Below are 15,134 nucleotides of genomic sequence, written 5' to 3'. Positions count from 1 at the left end.
TGCACTGGGTGCTTTTGGGCTATTGGGTGCTTTTCAGCTTTTGGCTCTTTGGGGATGTGGCCTGTTTCTGCACAATGGAGACTATGGAAAGGAAGAGTCAGGACTCCCCAGTTCCTCCTCCTGTTCTATCCCCAGTGCCTCCGTCTCCAGTCTCTCCTCAAGGGTCTCTATGCAGCTGTGTGACCCCTTTGGCCAGGGATCCTCTATTTCTTCCAGCTTGTCTGCACTCAGCCCCCAGCTCACACACGCACAAGCTGTGTGCGGAGCACACAAAAGGCAGGTTAATTGATTCCCTTATGCCTGAGCGAGATGGTAGCTGCAGAGTGGGAGGTGAGTTATCACCCGGGCTCTGCCAGCCACTGTCTCAGTTCTCTTCACAAAGTTTTCCTCGCCAATCTTTTCCCAGGCACCAACGCACTCCCCTGCCACCTCTACCCAGAGATCAAGGAAGGCGGCTGCCATTGCAAATTTTTGCATTGGCCCTTTAAATGTCTCTTTGCATCCCCAGTCACCTGTCTCTGGCAGAGAGCGCCCCTAAGCTTTTCGGGGTTGCGTTTTGTCTGTGCATTTTCCTAATTTCAGCTGCTGTAGTCTAGGGGGTCCATGTTTATGGTCCAGACCCTGTTCTTCTCAGAGGGATCCAACTGGCCGTTTCAATGTTCCTCTGGTGCTGGTGCCCATGGGCGCCCAGCCCACCCTCTTGAGCCTCCACCACACTTCTCACCCATTGGGATGTGTGAGAGTTGAATCCACTGTCTGTCTGCGGCTCCAAGGCTCCTCTCCCTCTGTCATTCCATTGTTTTCCAAGTGATTTCTCCACTATTTAGTTGCAGTTCCAGTTTGGTCTTGGGAGGAGGTCAGTGTGATTCCCATTCACTCCTCCACCATCTTAGCTTCTCCGACTCTGGCATTTTAATACAGGTTTCCTTATAGTGTTATTTTGTGGAAAGAATAAGAAACACATTTATTGCATTGCTGGTTAGAATTTGTGATTCTTCCTTCAAGAAACTATTTAACTATTTTCTCCTGCAGAAAATTATATTACTGGTTAGCACAGAACAAAATCTTTGGCCTTGCTACCAACAAATAATACACTCTTTGCAATACTCAGTTTTTATCATTTGAAAAATTAGTCTAAAGTGTTATTTTAACATTAATTTCAAAAAGTTGTTTTTCTAAATCAGCAATATCCTTGTAATATTGAGATGAAAATTGTGGTCCTACCAACAAAAAATATCACCTCCCTTGACAAATACATTCTGTTTTTCTGGTAGCCTATGAATATTAATTCATGAATATTTGGTTGTTTCAATGTATGTTGAATGCATATTAAGTAGTTATATATTACACATTCATGTGTCATACTGTATTATGCTGTGTATAATGCACACTTTTGATAAATGTAATACAGGTACACATTAAAATCAATACAATTTTAAATATAAATAAACTCCATGCAGGTCTCATCCAGGAGCTTGGGTTTTATACATTGCCAATTTAAGAGAAAAAATTTCAGACTGTGTATGAATTCATGAATGTCACATTTCACAGGGAAGAAGTATTCAAGTGCCTCCGCCTGCAGAGTTAGTTAATGGTCGGCCTACTGCTCAGCTCCTGCAGTGCTGGCCCTGTAGCTCCCCAGCAACTGTGTTCACAGAGTGGGTCTCTGTGGAACGGGTAAGTAGACCATGAGCTCTTGCTGTGTGCCGCCTTGTAACACAGAAGCTCTCTCTCAAACTGAACAAAAGACACAGCTATGAGGAAAGGTGTTATAGGCGTTGGGGACCTTGGAGTTTAATAAGGTAGTAAACCTCTTTGAATGATGATCATGGTGTTTTCTTTCTTTTTTTTTTTTTGTTCGCCTATTTTAATATAATAACAGAACTCTTTATTTTCTTTTGGAAACAAGCCTTCTTTCATCTCTCAGTCATGTGGTTTATGTGTGATTGACAGCCTACAGCCTGCCCTGACCGGGGTAGTCGTATGACTCAGGCCTCGTCATTCAGATCACAACACCCATGTTGATTAATCCTGGGTGCTCAATCTAAGCAAAACCATTGAAGCCTAGAGAATTTTTAAAAATTTTTACTTTTCTAGATTTACAACATTGTGCCATTTTGCATTAACATCAGGGGCTGAACCCTTGAAGTTTATAGTGAACAATGCTTGAATTACAGTGAGCCAATATTAGAGACAGTGTTTATTCCAAGTGCTTAATTATGTTAGCCACAATTAGAATCAGTGGTAACAGGTTGATGAGATATTATAGTAATACTATAAATACAATTTGATAATTGAATGTACATGATAGGTAAGGGAGAGGGTATACTCAAAAGTGATTTCAGGTTTTTTATTTGGGTCAAATATGGATAGTTTTAACTGTCACCCAACTTGGTCACATCAGAAAGACAGAAGGAATGAAAAGGAGATGCTGCTCCCTGAATAGCTCTAATATCAAATGGTCAAAGAAAGTGGGAAAGGCAGTTAAAGAATTAAGGCTAATTCTTATTAAAAGAACCCAAATTCTAAATGAATCTGATATAAAGGGTTAATTCTTCTTTACCGAAGCTAAAGGCTATCTTTCCAAGGACATGTTTTTATTTTCCTAGAATATCAGAATGGAGTAGGATCCTCTTCTAACATGGATTTTGAACTATTAGGTTTCAGGGAGGTCAAATAACAGAGTTTCTACCAATAAAATTTGCATTATTTGAAGACAGTGCAAACTGAGACAAGCTGAAAAGAAACAATTTGATTGATATAAGGGTATCAATAATTCACAGATAATGACCAAAAACAAACCACCCATGTTGGTCTGTAAATCAAAGCTGTATGTACCACACAGCATTCCATAGCTCTTCATCAGCATTTTTATACATTACAAAGCAACTTTTATCCTGTGTTGTCAATAATCAAATCTACTCATATGGGATTTTGCTGCAGTTTCTAAGAACAGAAATCCATGTGTGGTTCTAAACTATTAAATGCAATTTAAAAGTGCTAAATGTTCATTTTCTTTCTCAGAAAAAACCTTGTTGACAGTTAAGTGGATTTTATTAAGGTTACAAACTAATATTTAAAAACACAAAGAGCAAATAGAATGAATCTACCATTCATCTTAGAGTTAAAAGGAAAGTGGTGAGGGGGGAGGGCATGGAGGGCTTCAGAACCTATGCTCACAACCTTTTGTTGGGAACAAGGAATCAATAGAATATAGGACTCTGACAAAGATGGGAAACATTGGAGCCATTGTTTTCACCCTTTTTCACAGATGAATGGGATATGAGCAAAGAAGTGTAGGTTTGTATATTTTCCAATGACTTATGGATTTAATCAAATAGGAAGAAAACCCATTTATCCTTTTTATGAGTCTCCAATATGTATGTTCAGAGGTAGAATTATAAGAAATAAAGCATTACATGTTTACTCACCACTTTATTTTAATTGCATTCTTCTAATAACATATTTGTTTGAATCATTTTTTTTCTGATTGCTGTTCCTTTTAGTAGTATTTCCCTCCCTCGCTGGCAAGATTCACATGGAAAAATATTAACTATTTCTCATGTACTTCCTACTTTATTTAATGAAAAGTGTTCAAGGGTGGCTTTGAGGGTAGAAATTGGTTTAATCACAGAATGTCTTATTGTATCTAATTGTCTTCCTTACCTCCCACTACCTCATAAAGTCAGCAAGGCACCAACTGTAAGGAAACAAGAGCTGTACCCCGGCAATTCCTCCTAAAACTGCTGTTAAATTACCTAGTAGAGCAGATAATATGTGCATATCTTCACATCTTTTGGAGACAACTATAAAAATATCCTCAGAACAAAAGAAATAGGTTTGCGTTTTGAGAGCAATCTTTCATTTGAAATTAAAATAATTAATGTAGTTATAGAATGCACCCAATAAAGATGACTTCAGTATAACAAATTTAAGTCATTACCTTTCAAGGGTATTTGAGGTCCACAGACAAATACTGATTTCAAATTGAAAACCAATCAGGAATTGCATTTCTATGTCCTTGTTATTTCCAAGAAAAATAATTCCTTCAAAAACATTCATTGAGTTTCTAACACATGCCAGAAACCCTACTAGAAGCTGAAAATCTAGCAGAAATACAGAGAAACATTTTCTCCTGTCTTGAAACTTAACAGCAAACACAAAGTAGCCTGAACAAACCCTGCCTTGCTATCCACCCATTTCCTTTTTATTTATGGGAAGGCCAATCTCTATAAGAGAACCTGAAGGCCACTCAACAAATTTTCTGCTGTATCGTCATAATTAGACCCAACAGAGAAGTAAGCCTTGAAAGGAGTTTAAAAAAATCACCTTGGATACTTCCACTTATTGGCAAATGGAATGGACATTTTCCCTATTAATTCTGATAAATACAAATAAAATTCTGTATACAAAACAATATTTTTCTATTTTGAAAGGTGGAGAAAAGAGCACAGACCAGCTGGGGACCTACTGAAGAAAGGCATGGTGATAATTTCCCTGGATTTTCTTTTTTGTGCTATATGTCCTTGACTTGGCACCAAAGAAGGGAGCAACTCAGAAACACCAATAGGCACAGACAAAGAAGCATATCAGAGTCTGTCCATCTAGCCATAGGAACAAAATGATGAAAACCTAGAAGGACAGAAAACATTTAGGCAAGCACGTCTTTATTTCAGCCAAATGCCACAGTAAAATTTGTGGCCCCATTCATGCCCACATGAGCAAAGGAAGAATGGAGAGTGTAGACTTCTATGTGAGGCTGTTAAGAGAAACCCCAATTCTCCTGCAGGGGGAGTATCAGAAAAGGTCAAATAGGTTGACTAGCTACTAAAGATCACCCCCATGTAGTAGGAGTGAAGAACCTGTGGTGAGTCTGGACTTCTGCTCTCTCTCTCCACTGTGGTATCACGAGAAAAAGACTGCATTATCACTCAGCAGTAGCAAAGTAACTGCTGGCACAATGTCAGTTGAGACCATAACAGGAGGCCCACTCCAACCTCCACCCCAGCAGTAATGAGGAGCACCCTTCTCATGTATCACCAGAGACTGAGTGAGAAACCCAGACTTCCACCTTGAAACAACGCTACTGAAATAGTGTCCTCTCGCCTTTCCCTCAATGGAGCTATATCAAAAAATACAATGGAAGCAGAGGGTGTAAGTAAGATCCAGAGACCCACATAATACAAAAATGTCCAAGTAGTTTTAAAAATCATTCATCATGCCAAAAACAGAAAAATTGAAAATTGAATGAAAAAAGATCATGATATATACAAACACTAAAATGATAGAGATGTTAGAATTATTTGACAAAGATTTTAAAGCTGCCATGACAAAACTGCTTTAATGAGCACATACAGGCACACCTGAAACAAATGAAAAACTAGAAAAATAAAATATCACCAAATAAAAAAGACAATACTAAGAAAAGACAATTAGAAATATTAGAACTGAGAAATACAGTCATTGAAATAGAAGGCTCAGAGTATGAGCTCAATATCAGAAACCCAGAAGTGACAGAGGAAAGAATCAGGAAACTGAAAGATACAACAAAACAACCTAATCTAAACAACAGAGAAAAAATTGATTGAAAAAAATAAATGAACAGGTTATCAGGGAATTCTGAAACAACTACAAAAGGTCTAATATTCATGTCATCAGAGTCCTAAGATTTTTTTAAAAAAAAAAAAAGCTTTCTAAATTTGGCAAGAGACATGAAACTATAGATTTCTGAGCAAATTCAAACAGGATAAACCCAATAAATATATACATGACAATTCATAATTAAACTTCTAAAAACTATATACAAAAGAAAAAAATAACCTTAAAATTATCCAGGAAAAAAAAACATACTTTTAGGAAAAAGAATTTAAATGACCTTGGATTTCTCATCAGAAAACATGGAGACCTGAAGACAGTACAGTGTCACAACATTTTTCAAATGATGAAAGAAAAGATCTTTCAACCAAAAATCTTGTCCTCAGTGGAAACATCCAGAGGATGGAAGAGAAATCAAGATATCCTCAGATGAAGGAAATTTAAAACAATTTTCTAGCAACAAAAAAGTGGATAAATAAAATAGGTTTTCCTTTTCCTATTGAGTTTCTAAATTATGTTTTATGGTTGCAGCAAAATTAATGCTATCTAATGTGACTCTGAGTGTATGCAGAGGAAATATTTAAGATAATTATAAATAAAAAGGGTAAAAGGTCATGAAAGGAAGTAAGGTTTCTATACTTCACTTAGTCTGATAATATGACCCCAGAAGCTTGTGATAATTTATGAATATAAAATTTAATACTGTGAAGCTAGGGGACCCTTTCTTCTAACACAATCTACAGTGTCCAAGAATCCCCCAAATCACTTTCACTTCTAACATTAATTATAAGTACAGTGGTCCCTAAGATTACCTGCAAGTTTAATAATTTGCTAGAAAAACTCATTGAAATCACTTAAAGCTGTTATACTTATGGTTACAGTTTACTACAATGAAAGGATACAGATTGAAATCAGCCAAGGGAAGTGATAAAAGGGGTAGAGTTTAAGAAGCTTCCAAACATCAAGATCCCAGTTGTCCTCTTGTAATAAAGTCATGGACAATGTTTATATGTGGCAGTGTACATAGAGTGTTACCATCAGGAAAGCTCATGTAAGTCTCAGCTTATGAAGTTTTTACTGGGTCTCAGTTACAGACCCAGGAGACTGACCACAAAGCTAACTTCAGACTTCAGCCCCTCCAGAAGTCAAGCTGCTACCTTGTGATCCAAAATTCCCATCATAAACACATTGTTAGTCTGTTCGTTATGGCCCAATCTACCTATCCTAAATCACTGCATTATACTCTTATGAGGCATAAAATTCCAAGGGCCTAGAGATCACCTCCCAGCAGCTGAGGGCAAAAAGCAGAACTTTCCTTAGGTAAAGTTAATCAATAACTACAAAAACTACGGAGGTGGTTAGGAAAAAAAATCAGAGAAATTAAAAAAAAACAGGTGACAAACAGAAAACACTAAGTAAATAATATGAAATTCAGCCTTAACATAGCAATAATTACATTAAGTAAATATAATAATTAAAAGATATTGTGTAAAACAGCTAATGCAATGGTGAGAAGAAAATATGTAACACTAAATGTATACATTAGAAGAGAAAGTTTCAAATTAATAATCTAAGCAACCATCTCAAGAACCAAGAACAAGACCAAAGTACACAGAAAGCTCAGAGCAGAAATCTATAAAATTGTAAACAGAAAAACAATGCAGGATTCTAGAGAACAAACCTGTTTTTTGGAAAATATTAATAAAATTGGCAAATGTTTAGTAAGACTGACAAAAATAAATACAACTTACTAATATCAAATAAAATAGAAGCTCTCACTATAGGACATACAGACATCAAATGGATAATAATGGAGTAATACTACAAAAAGCTCTACACATATAAATATGACAACTTAGATGAAAAGAACCATTTCATAAAACCACAAATTATTATAAATATTAAGGGAATTAAATTTGTAATATAAAAATTCTTTCCCAAAAAGTTTTACTAAACAGTTAAAACATAATTAATACCAATTCTACACATTCTTTTCCAAAGAATGGAAGAGGAGAGACATTTCCCAAATCATTTTATGAAGGTCAAATTACTTTGAAAGGAGATCCAGACAAAGATGGTACAGAAAAACAAACAAACATGTCAATAACTTTTATGAAGTTCAGTGTAAAACTCACAACCCAGAACTAGGTCCATACAAATATGCTCAATTATTATTTCATAAAGGATACAAAAGCAATTAAATGCATAAAATACAGACTTTCCAATAAATGGTACAGTTTCGATTGGACAACCATAGGCAAACAAACAAACAAAAAATAAGAATGACTTTCAGCTAAGCCTCACATTTTAAACAAAAATTAAACAACCAAAATGTATTATGGTAAATGAAATAAGGCAGTCACAAAAAGAAATACCGTACAATTTCATTTACATGAGGTATCTAAATTAGTTAAGTTCATGAAAACCAAAAGCAGAGTGATGATTACTATAGGCTGAGTAAAAGGAGAACAGAGGAGTTGCTGTTTAATGGGTATAGACTTTCAAATGTGCAAGATAGAATTCTGGAAATCTGTTTTGAAAGCAATGTAAATATAGATAACACCATTAAACTACACAATTAAAGTGGGTAAAATGGTAAATTTGGTGCTATTTTTCACAAAATTAAGGTAAAACAATATGGATCACAGACTTAAATGTAAAGTGTAATATAATATATTTAGCAAAAAAAAAGGAATTTTTGATGATTTAGAGGTAATCAAAGAGTTCTTAGAATTGACATTAAAAACATGACTCAAAAAGAAATATTGATATATTAGACTTCATCAAAATTAAAATATTTTGCCCTATGAAAATCCCTGTGGGAGAAGACAAGTTGCAGATGTGAACAATATTCACAAGCCATATAGCTAACAAAAACTAGTATTTAGGATATATAATGAACACTTGAAACTCAGTAGGAAAAGACAATTCAAATAGAAAAATAGGCAAAAGAAAGGAAGAGGAATTTAAATATACAGATAAGAAATAAGCACAAGATATTCAACATCATTGGCCATCAGGAAATGCAAATAAACACTACAATGAGATAGCACTAAATACCCATGGTTAAAATTAAACTAGTGACCACACCAAATTGGATGGCTAATACATTGCTGGTGGAAATGTAAGCTGATAGAGCCAATTTTAAAACAATGGTGCAATTTATTAGAAAACTGAGCATGCAACTACCTTAGGACCTAGCAATTGTATTACTGAGCATTTATCTCAAATAAATAAAGGCATGTTTATAAAATACCTGTACATGGATGTTTATATTAATTTTCCTTATAATAATACAAATAGTGGCAAATCCCAAATGTCCTTCAGGAGGGGAATAGTGAAACAGTCTGTGGTATGTCCATGCCATAGAATACTACTTTCCGTATAACCTATGATGTGTGAAAATGCCAAGCCCAAAAGGTTATACACTGTATGATTTCATTTACAAAAAAAAATTACAGAAATAACCAAATTTTAGAAATAGAGAACAGATTAGTGATTTCTAGAGTTAAGGAGAGTGTGGTGATGATGGAAGCAAAATGGGTATGGCTATTAAATGGCAACATTAGGGATTCTCATGGTGATGGAGATGCTGTGTACCTTGACTGTATTAATGTCAACATCCTATTTGTTACAACTATTACAATTTTGAAGATGTTACCATTGAGAAAAATGGATAAAGGATACACAGGCTCTACTCCTTGTATCATTTCTTTAAAGTGCAAGTTTAAGTAAAAAATAATCTGAGTACTTGCGGAAGTCAGATTAGTAAACATGAAGATAGGGCTCCAGCTAGAAATTGTCAGTATGCAACCGTCATGATAAAGATTGGAACAGGCATGATGCTCAGTATACTTGGAAATGTAAATGAGGATTGAGACTGTAATCTCACACTGTCTCCCCATAGACTGTTAATAGCAAGACAGGAAAAAAGTACTTTTATAATGGAGAAAACAGGAAAGACCTTCACTGTGTGATCAAAATTATCACCAACAATGAGTCCCAGATGGATACTGTGTGCCTGAGAAGGACAGAGCATCTTCATGTGGTGTTTTAGTTGAGAATGTGAAAAATCAATCTAGCCATGAGAAAACATCAAACAAAAATGAGAAATATTCTATTTAAAAATAAAGGAAGGGGAACAGTATTGTTCAAAATGTCAATGTTATTAAAAAACGAAGGCTGTGAAAATAATTCAGGCCAGAGAGGCTTAAGAGACATAGAAAAGAAATGTAATAAATGATTCTGGACTGGCTTCTGGAAGGGTAGGGTGGAAGGATTCTATAAAGGACATTATTGAGTAACTGAAAAAGTGAAAGATGTGATATAACTTAAAGGATTACATCCATGCAAATTTATAAAGTTGATGATTATACAATGACATGCTCATGTAAGAATATGAGGAAGGACCCCCCCAAAATGGAATTTGTTGATAGAAAATTGTGTATTAATTTTTTACATGTTTAAACTTCAGTTACCTTCAAAGTGCTCGCCATCTGATGCAATACACCTATTGAGACTTTTTTCCCACTGCTCAAAACAGTTTTTGAACTTGTCAATTTTGATGTCTTTTTGTGCTTGTTTCATTTTTTGTATCACCTCTTCCATGTCAGCAGATCATTTCCCTTTGAAGACTTTCATCCGGGGGAACGACAAAAGTCACTCAGGGCAAGATAAGGTAAATAAGGAGGGTGGGGCACATGGGTCATGCTGTTTTTGGTCAAAAACTGCTCAACATTTGTGGAGAGGTGTGCTTATAGATCACCCAACATGAAATGGACAAATGCGTTGAGTCTTCAAAAAAAAATGCACTGAAGCTAAACGCAGCCTCTCACAACACCACCAGCTAGTACACTGATACAGATGGGTTCCTAGAACACTCCCCCAGCTGGGGAAGCCTCTACTACAATGGGGCCCATGCTTCTCCGGGTTTTTTTAGGTCTCCCCTTGTATATCAAGATTTTTAGAAAATGCACACTGACTTATCTAGGGATAAAGGACCACAACTACATATGTAACTTATTTTAATAGAGATCAAAAATAATTATTTACCTATACAGGTATTCATAGAATTATTGTACATATATATATACACACACATATATTAGAAGAATGACAGGAGGAGACAGAGGGATAAAGCAAATTGGCTTAAGTTATTTATACTGATGAATCTGAGAAAACTATATATGATTTTTCTTCATACTATTTGTATTATTAAATTTTTTAAAATTGAAACTATTTTCAAATTATAAAAAAATCTAGATCTGAAGAGAAAGCATTCCTCTATTTGTAATCTCTGCTATCAGAGGACACAACAAAACATTCCTGCATGTGTGAGACTTTCAAAATGAAGCTAATGGTGAAAACTAAAAGGAACTCACATGCTCAGTCGAAAAAATCGGGTTTCCTATTTTTTAGACTTCAAATTCAAATGCAACTTCAGGCATTTTGAATCTTTGGATTCCAACCGTGTCACAGAACTTTGTCACTCTTTGTCCTTTGTGTTTTCCCTTATCTTTATCCTTTCAGATACTTACAATCCCTGTGGTAATGCAGGAAGTCCCCCACTACCTCCTAAATTTAAGTAATCCATATTACAACTAGTGATTTCAATGAAAAGATCCAGCATTTTTCCTACTAAGTCCAGAAAAATAAAAATTAACAAAACTAAAACCAAAAAAAAAGAGATTCTATAGGTTTTCAATGGCTTTTCTTGAACTGAACACCAAGAATTAATCACCATGGGGAGTCTGTTGCAGTGATCTGACCTACTAGGCCTGAGTCACATGACTACCTATGATTCATGGGGGTGGGGGCAGGGTGTAGGTTGTCAATTACACACAAACCACATGATTGAGAGATGAAAGAAGGCTAGTTTCCAAAAGAAAATGAAGAGTTCTGTTACTATATTAAAATAGGCGAACAATAAAAACAAAATGCCATGATCATTATCCAAAGAGGTTTACTACCCTATCAAACTCTAAGGTCCCCTACGCCTGTAACACCTTTCCTCATAGCTGTGTCTTTTGTCCAGTTTGAGAGAGAGCCTCTGTGTTACAAGGCGGCACACAGCAAGAGCTCACGGTCTACTTACCTGTTCCACAGAGACCCACTCTGTGAACACAGTTGCTGGGGAGCTACAGGGCCAGCACTGCAGGAGCTGAGCAGTAGGCCAACCATTAACTAACTCCGCAGGCGGAGGCACTTGAATACTTCTTCCCTGTGAAATGTGACATTCATGAATTCATACGCAGTCTGAAATTTTTCTTCTTAAATTGGCAATGTATAAAACCCAAGCTCCTGGATGAGACCTGCATGGAGTTTGTATTTAAAATTGTATTGATTTTAATGTGTACCTGTATTACACTTACCAAAAGTGTGCATTATACACAGCATAATACAGTATGACACATGAATGTGTAATATATAACTACTTAATATGCATTCAACATACATTGAAACGACCAAATATTCATGAATAAATATTCATAGGCTACCAGAAAAACAGAATGTATTTGTCAAGGGAGGTGATATTCTTTGTTAGGGATGGATTATGATATTTATCTCAATATTGCAAGGATATAAATTAACTTTTTAAAAATTTTTTTAATTTAATGTTAATATAATACTTGTCAGGTAAGAAGTGAAAAAGAAATTCTTATAAAACCTGTTATTTTCTGACAGCAATGCTAAAGACTTGTTTCTCTGCTAACTAGTAAAATTATTTTCTGAAAGAAGAAACACAAACTCTTAACTAGTAATGCAATAATGTGTTTCCTTTACTTTTCACAAAATAGCACTAAAATGAAACCTGCATCCAAATGCCAAAATCATACAATGATAATCCATGGCTTTATAAATATGATTGTCCAAATATAAAAGTGTTTTAGGTCACTATTCATGCAGAATCAGGGTGACAAAATTATTATTTCCATTTCCAATAAAATTCTCTTTTGCTTCAAACAGTTCATGTCAAGTCCCCTAAGTAGAGGGTATAAGCAGTAAAACAAACAAAAAATAAAATAAACATAAAAATTCCATATTAAAAAAAAATGGGGGCAAATCCTCCCACTCCACATGTAGGGACACATTTATTTTTCCTCTATAACCACAAAACATATGTACAGGAGTAGACAAACATAGGTTTACAGTTATGAGTACACAAAACAGAGTTTATTCTTTTGAGTTAATAAAACTATTGTAATAATCACAACCTGCTTGTCTTTTTCCATACAAACAACTGTAAACCTACTTTTGCCCAACCCTGTATATCTTACTTTCTCCTTTTTTGTCAAGCCCTGGAACAATAAATGGAAATATTTGTAGATCTGGGGAAGTTTGATGCAAGTCATCAAGTTTAGGTATTTTTCTAGTGCTTTCCATATTTTAACATCTCATTTATATTTTACCTCCATGTCCATCTGTGTCTCTACAGGACTTCAAGATGGTCACTAATCACTTCTCAGACAGGCGATCAAGGTGAAAAGGGAAGGATAGAAAAAGTCTAAGAGTTTTGGTACACATGGAATGATGGGATTAAATCATTTTAATTTGTTAAGTATTTGTTTTCCTAGCCTTGCCAATTACATACTATGTTCAAAGTCCTCTTGTGGCTAAAGGATTCGTTTGCTGAGCCAAAAGATACTGGGCTACTTTGTGCAGAAAGGAGCACTGATTATAACAGGATGGTTACCATCTATACACTGGTAGATGACTCATGAGGCGGACTGTCAGGACGAGTTCTCCCCAGTAATCAGAACAATGGCAATTAGCGTTGTCAAATAATAGACTGGTTCCTTCTGGGATCTTGATTGGAGAGTGGAGGATACTGGGCAGTTAAAAATGGCAAGTAGAGGAGAAAAGGTAACAAGAAATAAGAGAAAGGCTAAAAAGGGATTTGCAGACCCACAGGGAATAACAATAAACAGGCATGGATAGGCAAGGAATTGTGGACAAATGGAAAAATACATTCAAGTTATGGAGCTGCTTAGTTTGTTTCAGAAACTTACACTAGTTAGGACTTGTGTAGGCATGAAATGAACATCGGAGTTCAGTTTCAGTATTTGCTGCTTTTATTCAAATTGATACAATTTTCTAAGACTAAAGTACACAGATTTTGACCTGATTGTCAGAGGAAATCTACGATTAAAAAAAAATATATTGATCATTCCTATTGCAAACTGTCTTCTGGCACAAAGCTTTAAAAGTATTTAGGTTACTATGTACAAGTCTGTATAAATGTCCCTAGGGGACAGCTCATCTGTGCAAAAGGATATTTTATACTAGAGCAGAGAACAATTACCTCTTGGTATATGAGATATTTTAACAGTTATATTTGAATAATTATTCTCTTTATTAATTTTTGATTTTGCTTATCCAGAATCTTTATTGAACCCAAATCCCAATCAATAGAGTACTAGTTGAATTAATAATGTTCTACCTAGAAAGTTAAAGACTATATAACCATTAAAGTAAATAAATCTATCTGGCTTTGCATAGAAAAATGTCCAAGATTGATTGTCAAATAAAAATAAATTTGTGGAAAGGGTTTAGAGTAGATACACAATTTTGAAAAAAATAAGTGTGTGTGTATATATATATATATATATATATATAAAAATATGTACATGTGTTTCTATAAAAACTAAGTCTGGAAGGCTGTACCCCAAATTGTTAAAGTAATTACCATTCAGAAGTAAATTTAAAAGATTTTTAAAAAAATGTATACAGTTACCTACTGGGTGAAATTTTCATTAAAAACATGCCATACTTCTACATGCAAAACCAAAATTTTAAAAATGACATGTATAATAAGTTTGTGAACTATATAAGTAAGCCCAAAATTAATATTCAGGGCTCCTCACAATTTGGCCCCTGCCAGTATTTCTGCCTTGTTGCTCACTTCATTATGGTGAGGGTGAGATAAGATGGCCTCCAAAATTATTTGCAACTTACTTTTGTGGTTTATTAATTCTGTTTTGGCCAAAATGATCTCCCTCTTTCTTGAATGTGCCTCCTGTGAGTGTGTGGTGACCTCTCTGAACACCTCCATTCACAGGGATGAACCTGGCTCCTTTATTTTATTATTTTTCTTTTTTTTTTTTCAGGGAAGAGCACAAACACAGTCCCCCACTACCACAAATTATGCAAGCAAGTTTCCCACATTTGGGGAGATTTCAGGGGGTCAGCACATCTGTAGTGCAATGGGGAAGTTTCACCCTGGGAAAACTACCTTCGTGATCATGTATCTCCCCTGCCAGGTAAGTATGGGCGCCTTTAAATACCACCAGGTGCCTTCCATCTTTCATCATGTTTTCACATATCTAACGCTCCTGCCAACCGATGTTGAGAACAGAGTTTTCTGAACTTCAGGGATTGTGTGTCCTGTCATAGTTTTTGCCAAACCCATGTGCAACCTGTAATATCACGTAATTTATTTGGATTGCTCCATATTTTCTGTAGTGTTTTTATAAGGATAACTTTATACAATTATGAAATGAAACCAATGATATGTTGAGTCAGTTTTGAATTTACTTTAA

At 35.3% G+C, this 15,134-nt stretch overlaps 1 non-coding gene across 1 annotated transcript; it reads right to left on the bottom strand.

Annotated features, from left to right (window-relative positions):
- Positions 1 to 14,699: 14,699 nt before the first annotated feature.
- Positions 14,700 to 14,863, bottom strand: LOC129061139 (U1 spliceosomal RNA). The gene has a single exon (XR_008528102.1). It is a non-coding gene; the product is annotated as a U1 spliceosomal RNA (small nuclear RNA).
- Positions 14,864 to 15,134: the final 271 nt, after the last annotated feature.

Source organism: Pteronotus mesoamericanus, unplaced genomic scaffold, assembly GCF_021234165.1.
Source record: "Pteronotus mesoamericanus isolate MK-2021 breed Mesoamerican mustached bat unplaced genomic scaffold, CSHL_Meso_final scaffold_54, whole genome shotgun sequence".
In the NCBI taxonomy this organism is placed as follows: domain Eukaryota; kingdom Metazoa; phylum Chordata; class Mammalia; order Chiroptera; family Mormoopidae; genus Pteronotus; species Pteronotus mesoamericanus.
Note: the sequence above shows the minus strand (reverse complement) of the source record. Positions and strands in the feature narration are given on the sequence as shown.